The sequence below is a fragment of the Pinus tabuliformis genome, chromosome 8 (assembly GCF_031772625.1).
Source record: "Pinus tabuliformis cultivar Carrire ecotype Pingquan chromosome 8, CPIR1, whole genome shotgun sequence".
Lineage (NCBI taxonomy): Eukaryota > Viridiplantae > Streptophyta > Pinopsida > Pinales > Pinaceae > Pinus > Pinus tabuliformis.
The window spans coordinates 1,272,215,269-1,272,224,185 of record NC_142294.1 but is presented as its reverse complement, the minus strand read 5'-3'; positions in this window follow the sequence as shown (position 1 = coordinate 1,272,224,185).

Genomic DNA, 8,917 nt, shown 5'->3' with positions numbered 1-8,917 from the left:
AGGACGAATCAACAGAGGTTTTGGCCGAGTTGGAGGGTCATCTCGAGCGCTTGATAGGAGATATTCCGGAGACCACTATAGATGACATTCCTCATCGACTTCAGTGCTATGTGATTGGGGTCCCGGGACCTTTTAGGAGGTTCCTTTGCAAGGTGGCCCGTGCAGTGGTTTCTTATCGAGATCATCACCAGTGATAGGATGATCGCCTATCGTGGGCACATATGACATTTTTTTTGTACTTATCATTTTTGTCGATCATAAGGTGTTTTTCAACCTATGATCGAGGACGATGTATTTTTTGACACACTCTTATATATATATATATATATATATATATATATTACCGGCTTACCTTGTAAATCATGTTATGGAATGGTTTTAAATTTACATGTATGATTATTGCAAATGTCTATTTAACATTCGAGAAGCAATTGCATCTGCTAATGTATTTAAAGATCTTGGAATATGCTAATATTCAATATAATCAAATTCACGTTCCAAGAGACGCACTCTCAAAAATAATCTTAATAACACTGGATTTCTAATGGCATACACTCTATTAAGCTGTAATACAACGAGTTCAGAATCTAACCTCACTATCAAACTCTGAATCCCAAATGAAATAGATTCAGATAATAACTCAATCACTACACTATACTCGGCAATGTTGTTCGTTGTTTGACCGAGGCTTACCCCATGCATAGATACTAACTCGTCAGAGGGCGAATAGATAACCCAATCTGCGGAAGAAATGTTCCGTGTATTACGACAAGCACCATCAGCGAAACCAATGTATGTTTGGAGAGGCATCGACATCTGCAATATCAAGAGTAAAACCAAGATAAGCAAGAATAATGATGAAAAAAACACTCTCTAAGCTAAGCACACTGTTTAAACTAAAACACACCAGCTAGAAAGAAAAACTATCCTAACTAAAAATCTCCATACCCATTCTTTAAGCATAATACCTCTTCAAGTAAAGACCATTTCTGGGTTTACCCAAAGAGTCCCCTTCAAAGTCTACCAATTCATAGGCCCCTTTTGCTAGCTTTCGCTTGACAACATAGGGACCATGCCACATAGGAACGAATTTTCCAGTGCCTAATTTATCATTAGCTTGATCGTAAACTAAGACTAGATCTCCTTCCGAAAAATTTTGAGGGGTCACATTTCAATCATACTGAGCTTTCATGCGTTTTGCGTGAGTCTCGATCGCCAATGCAGCATCACGTCGATTCTCATCTAATTGAGCCAAGTATAACAAACGCTTTTCCTCTTCGGAAGTGGCTGGAAGTAACTCGATGGCCATTTGCAGTGACGGGATTTCACATTCAATGGGTAACACAGCCTCCAAACCATAGACTAGTTGGAAAGGAGTGAACCTTGTTGATGTTTTTACTGAAGTTCGGTACACCCAAAGCGCTGAAAATAGCATGTTATGCCAATTCGACCGATGAATCCCAATGATTCGTCGAATCATGATGACTAAAACTTTGTTGATGGATTCAACCAGACCATTAGCTTGTGGATAATAAGGAGTTGAACTATCATGACGTAAACCAAGCTAGCATGTAAGTTCGGTCATCATAACGTTTCGAAAATGATGCCCATGATCAGTGATTATCGCTTGCGGGACACCAAACCTAGCAATTATATGATTGAACATGAAAATTGCAGTTGTCTTGCCGTCTGCCTCAAATGTAGGCATTGCCTCGGCCCACTTGGTAAAATAATCTACCGCAAGGATGATATACGCATGCCCCCCCGGCCGAGTGAGGGTTACATGTAATAAAATCAATACCCCATTTGGCAAAACGACCAACAAAAGTTATAGGGTGGAGAGGAGCAGGTGGAGCACGCATCTTTCGATCAAAAATTTGGCAGTTGTGGCATTTTCGGACTGCCTAATACAATCTTTAAATAAAGACGGCCAGAAGTAGCCAGCGCGCAATATCTTTTGGGCTGTGGCATACCCAAACATATGACCGCCACACGCTCCAGAGTGACAGTCATTTAGAACCCTTTCAGCTTCTTTGTGAGTTATGCAACGTCGAAAAACAGAGTCTGCCCCACGGCGATAAAGAGTATCTCCAATAATCCTATACTGTTGGGACTGGAATCAAATTTTCCGACGTTCTGATCTTGAAATTTCTAGTCGAAAGGATTGGGTCTGGAGATAAATGATGATATCCCCATACGACGGATCTAAAGTACTGATAAGAAACAAGGATTCATCCGCAATGGGCTCCTCCACCACAATTTTCGTATCAGTACGCGGGAAATCACACATTAACTCTGCAAAGACTAAAGATTTCTTAGACTTGGATTTCTCAAATTCCAAGTCAAACTCCTGTAGGATAACAATCCATTTAGAGTACTTGCCCCCTAGCAATTACTTAGTCAAAATGTAAATCATAGGGTTGCAATCCGAAATTACTATAGTTTTACGTAATAAAATGTAGTGACGAAAACGTTGGACAGCTTGAACAGCTACCAATGCCAATTTCTCCACATGTGAGTATTTTAACTCAGTTGGATTTAAAGTTCGACTAAGGTAATATATCACATGTTCATTTCTGAATTCATCTTCATGAACTAAGACCATTCCAACGGTGGAATGAGAGGCGACGAGATACAAGAAGTAATCCTGGTTGTATTTGGGAGGATGCAATAACGGTGCATGGCTAAACGCGTGTTTGAGTGCATCAAAAGATTTCGGAGCTATCTCGTCTCAATAGAATGGAGTATTCTGATTCAACAACCGGGTAAAACCCTTTGTAATCTCAGCGTAGTTAGGAATGAATCGTCGTAAAAAGTTTTCTTTCCCTTGCAAACTTTGGAGTTGGCGAAGACTCGAAGGAGGAGGCAATTTGACGATAGCTTCGACCTTCGAGGGATCAACGCGAATGCCGGCTTTCGAAACTACAAATCCCAGCAATCAACCCGTTTCTATGCAGAAGACACATTTGTGTGGGTTCAACTGAATCCGATAATTCCTACACCTCATAAAGATTGCTCGTAAATGGACGAGGTGATCAGCTCGATGTAATGAATGAGCAGGCAAGTCATCGAAATACGGTTGCACAATGCGCTTGATGTCATGAAAGGCATAAGACATGGCCCTTTGAAAAGTTGCTCCGGCATTCTTGAGCCCAAAAGGTAACTTGCAATAAGGAAATGTCCCCCATGGACAAATGAAAGCCGTTTTTGGTTGATCGGCAGGTAGAATATTGATTTGATTGTATCCGGAAAAACCATCCATGAAGGAGAATATTTCGCTGCCGGCACAATCATCAATAATTTGATCGATATAGGGAGTTAGGTAATTGTCCTTTGGACAAGCTCGATTAATGTCCCTATAATCAATGCATATTCTTATTGTTCCTTGTTTTTTGTTAACCGGAACAATATTCGATACCCAATCCGTTAACAGGATCGGATAAATGAAACTTGCTTTGAGTAATTTTTCAACTTCTGCTTTAATTGCAGCAGCTTTTCTTGGGTGAATCTGACGCAAATGTTGCTGGATGGGTTTAGCATCCGGGTAAGTCTTGATCTCATGAACAACAATCGCGGGATCAATTCCTGGCATTTCCTCATAGGACCAGGTAAACACGTTGCGGAATTCTTGAAATAGGGCCTTATATATCTTAATTTCGTCATCTGTACACGAGGCACCTATATGAATGTTCTCAACAATTCCGGGCTTAACCGAAATGTCAATAGGAATAGTTTGAGAGACGTTTCCCAAATTTAACTCTGAATCGGGATGTTTCATTGGATTCTGAGGTTCCTCGACATATTCAGTCGTAAAAATTGACGAGAAACCATTTTCAAAACGATCATTCTCGGGTAAAAACAAAGATCTGTGATGGAGATCTTCCCATGGTAAATCATCTACACATAGGATTTCACGAATTCGCTCATCAGAGTGAACAAGTTCAGAAAACGTGATTAAATCCGAGCTTGAGGTGAAAAGTGATTCCTCACGGACCACATTCATGAAGTCATTTTCGGTTGAAAATGGGTCGGTAAACGATTGCACGGCCTCATACGCAATTTCATATGGACTCAAAGGCATGACATCACCAAATGAGTCTATCTCAGATTCAGAAGGAATGATCCAAGGATCATCATAAACAATGGTGTCTGATGTAATCATATGAAAAGTTGCAAATGAAGACGATGCGTTGATCGAAGGAAAAGGAAAAGTTCCCAGTAAACCAACATCTTTAACTAGTCCTACTCCAACATCCTTATACGGGATGGTCGTTTTACCGACATGCTAAATACTTTCCAAAGAGGCTGGGTCGGATGAAAAGTAAGCCATCTGTTCTATTGTTACGATCTTTCCATTATGAGGAAACTTTATAACCTGAAAGACCGATGAAACGACCGCTGTCATAGCGTAATACCAACTTCGACCCAAGAGAAGGTTGTAATCTAGAGGAGCATCAACCACCTCCACATCTAGATTAACGGTTTTTCCTTCAACTACTATAGGCAAATCCTATAGAATGTCAAAAGGATGAAACCCACGGCCATCAAAGGCCTTTAGAATCGTCGGGGATTGGTTTCGCGAAGGAGAACCAAGCGATCTCCAACACTGTATCGACATAATACACATTGAGGCTCCCTCATCAATCACAGTCCGATGAATAGACCTGTTTTTTACTATCACTGGGATCTGGAAAGCCATTTGATGAGGCAAACGTGGTGTACTATTTTCTAGATTGAAAATTATTAGGTTCGAGTCCTGAACATCAACAGCTCCTATAGTCGACAAAAGTAATTTACGTTGTGCTGGACATGATTGCAGCACTTCCAAAGCCGACATTGCTGAGGGTGAAATAGCTAAATCCTCAACAATGTTATAGTTATGAGCCGCTCTCTCATGTGGATTGAAAGCTGACTTTCGAAGTATACCCTTGGCGGGCGGTTTGATTACCAAGTCTGGATTAGGTTTCTCGATCTGTAGTGGATCAAAACCGGGAGCTGAGGTTGATGGATTAGAATGAGAAGATTATGCTTCTTTACCATCAACAGGACTTTTACTACCATAATCTTGCGATCGAGTCGCAATCCGAACATGGGACATCATCAGTATGGGTTCTTCATTGGCGCTCGAGGACGAACCTATCATCTTACTGTCTTGAGCTGGAAAAGGATCCTTCAAAACAGCAGGAGTTTGGAAACCTTTGACAATCTTCGCAACCTCTGCATGATGAGGGCAGTCTCTTATAAAATGTTCATCGTCACAAATGAGACAAGGATAATGAGTTTTGCGCTTTTCATCATTGGATTCCGATTTTTCAGGTTTCTCCTTTGAATTTTTGTCCATTTTATTTTTCTTTTTCCTTTCTTCTTCCCACCAGATTTTGATTTGGCTGTAGATGACTCTACAACGTGAATATCGGCGGAAATCTCTGCAGAAGAATCTCCTGTTGGGGAATCAGGTAAGGTTATGATAGGAGAAGAATTCTTGGAAGATTTATTCTTACTTTTAGTGTTAACCGTACCAATCATACCATCGGTGGCATGAGATCCCGAAGGAGCTGTAGCGATTTGATTTTTCTTGGGAAGATAGGGGATTTTCTCGTGTAACGTACTTGACTGAGTATAGACCAAGTCAAGGTACTGTGCTTGAGCAATTACTTGCTCCTCAGTAACAACTCTGGCTTTAGCTACATCTTTAGTGATCTTTGGCAACAAAGATTTTACAAACCACTCGGCCAAGATCTGATCCGGAATAAACACCTTCACTAAACGTCGTCGACGTCTCCACTCATGAATATGATCTGAAATGTAAGTGGATGTCTATTGTTTTAACGAAGTTAACAATTCCGTGCCATTGTCATATCGGACTGGCAAATGAAAATGAGTTAAAAACGAGGTATCTAACTGACTAAAATGATAAAAAATGCCTCACGGTAACTCAATGTACCACTTGGCCGCGAGACCAATTAGAGTGCGCTGGAAAAGTCTAAGACATATTGAATCATCTGAAATTGATTTAGACGCACACCAGAGGTGGTAAGTCATCACATGGTTCGACGAGTCCTCTCTTGATTTACCTTCGAACTTAGGAATGTCACTGGGCAACTTATTCGGCATTGGCGGCCAAAACGGAAGATAATTAATGGGATTGTTCGTTAGGCGCGACAAGTCAGGTAAGTCCAAAGTTGGGATAAATTGTAACTGACGATTAGGGTCCCTAAAACTCTGGGTCATGAGACCAGCCCCAGGAGGAGGATATCCAGGATAACTAGGAATAGGAATTGCATTTGGGATATTGTATCCTCTCGGAAAACCAGGATTAACCGGACCGTACTGGGGTTGTTGAGGTTGTTGATAAGTATACCCAGGGTACGGTTGATACTGATAGACTGGCTGCTGCACAGCAGGACCGTATTGGTACTATCCCTGGTACGGTTGATAAGTAAATTGTGGTTGACTTGTGACAACCGTACTTGAACCAGGTTGTCCTACAGGAATCTAAACCGAAGTTTGAATCATAAATCCAGACGATGGTAAAGATGTCTGAGGAGTAGATACAGGAATAGTAGAAACCGGAGCTGTCGATACTCCAGAAGTAGGTGGGGTGGATTGAACAGATGTTGCAGCAGTTGTAGCAGTCGTTTGAGGCGGAGTACAAGGTGTACGAGGCCCAGGCTGAGAAACTACCAAAGGTACAGAAGTTTGAATGTTAGACTGGACTGGTTGCTGGGGTGTACCAGAAACTAAGGATTGTCCAATTTGAGATGGCAACTGTACATTTGGCTGCAACACCTGTTGAGTTTGCGATGGATCCCACACTATATTCTTTCCGGGGTATTGACCCATAACAGGTTGAGAATATTGAGGACCATAACCGGGTTGAGGGTAGGATTGATAATTTAAAGGTACATTTCCCATTCCTTGAACATACGTTTGACCAGAGGGTGGTTGGAAACCTTGATTCGAGTACTAACCTTGGGGTTGATACCCTTGAGGCATGTACTGATACTGGGGTTGACCTTGAGGTATAAATTGATACTGGGGTTGACCTTGGGGTACATATTAAGTCTGGGGTTGACCTTGAGGAACGTACTGTCCCTTAGGTATGTACTGTCCTTGAGGTTGCCCCCCAGATGCAAATTGCGTACCTTGAGGTTGCCCCCCGGGCGATAATTGAGGCTGCCCCCCAGGCGGTAACTGGCCACCTTGAGGTTGAGGATTGGGAATAGAACCTGACATCATGAGAATGTCTTCTACGCTCAACGGCTTAGTACCATTGCTTCCAGTTAATAACCCTTGCTCAATGGGTTGAGGAGATGCTCTCAAAAAAGCACTAGAAAGTGACTGATTCCCATAGGGAACAGAAGGACCACCGTACAATAAGGATTCGGGCGATTGCGTAAACATGGACGACTGCCTTGACATATTTAACGGAGGATAATAACCTCTAGGTGTTGGGTGATAAGGAACGTGAGGTGGTGAAAAACTTAACCCTGGGTTTTCTAAGAAATTAGTCAAAGAAAGATACCAAGTACTGCTCTTAGGTGGACTGTAAAAAATTGATTCACGCTCCCTTAGTTCAATAACAGGTTGATTTTCAGGGATAGGGATGCCTACTTCTTCTTCTGGAGTAGCAAGTTCTTCAATAGCAATAAGTCTAGAAGGAAGATCTTGGGTGATTACTCTTTCTACCCTAGGTGAACCAGGACCACTAGAAGCTGGAGAAGCAAACCCCGATGTTGGAGTAGCAGCAAATTCACTTTCAGGCTCAGATATTTCAGGTTCCTCACCTATATCACTAGTAGATGAAAAGCTACCAGTAACTTCGGAAACAGACACTGACTGTGGATTATAATCTGCTACTAACGCTTGAAAATCAGAATTTACTATCAAAGAAGATTCTCCTTCTTCAGGTGACCCAACTCTACTGTCTCTAGGAGTTACGAGGACTTTCAAGCCTTCAAGCTGGCTCGGTGAAAACTCAGGAGGTTGGCCCCGAAGTCCACGGGACTTCCTCGGTAATTCAGCCACGGTTAAAAACTTTTAACTACTTCACACGCAAACAAAGTAAAATCTCAATAAAAACCACCTAAAGTCTCTAAAGAACCAAACAAATTTGAATCACACGCCTAAAGAATCTAGGAGATCAAACACACACAAACAGTAACTTTCCGTACTGAAAACACTAGTTGGTGATGAAATCCAATGTCGCAGAGTTCAATACAGAAATGGCAGTTGGAACAGTTACCTCGGCAACCTGCTTAATGAATAGACTGGCACAAGTTCCTCCACTTAACCGTCTCGAGTGAAGAGAACCCCCCAGAAAATCCAAGTGAGTCTAGCTGACGTCTGCTCCAGGTGCAGTGGGATCTTCCCACCACTGTCACCTTAGGAAGAATCTTAAAGAATATGGCCACTAAGGTTACCAACTGAAACAAATATACCTGGGGGAACAGTCTACGATCCGATACGCACGCAAGGGCAGAGTAGCAAGCTCAATCCCCTTGAAGGCTCCTTGACATAATCCAAGGTTTACCAACAAGTGACCCTAGGCTCCTCGACAATGGTTAATCCGAGGTTTACCGTTTTTAATACGTGAATATCTGGCGTCGTTCCCAATAAGGAAGGATTGATTCCCACACTGGTTCGGACACGATCTCGTGCTTCTCCTTCAAGAGGAGCTTTCCCAGAGCATAAATGCAACAATTGGATTTCTTCCCTACAACAAGATACAGCTACTTGTTTGTTTTTACTGTCTTGGAGAGTTAATTACTCTCTTACTCCAAGACACTAGCCTAAGCTAAGTTGGTGTATCAAAGCCCTAGAAATAAAAATGTTACTAGATGAATTTTACTTTAAGCGTTTATTTTTATTGGTTTTTGTTTAGGTCAAGAGGTGCGGAGATGAAACTCGTGGTATG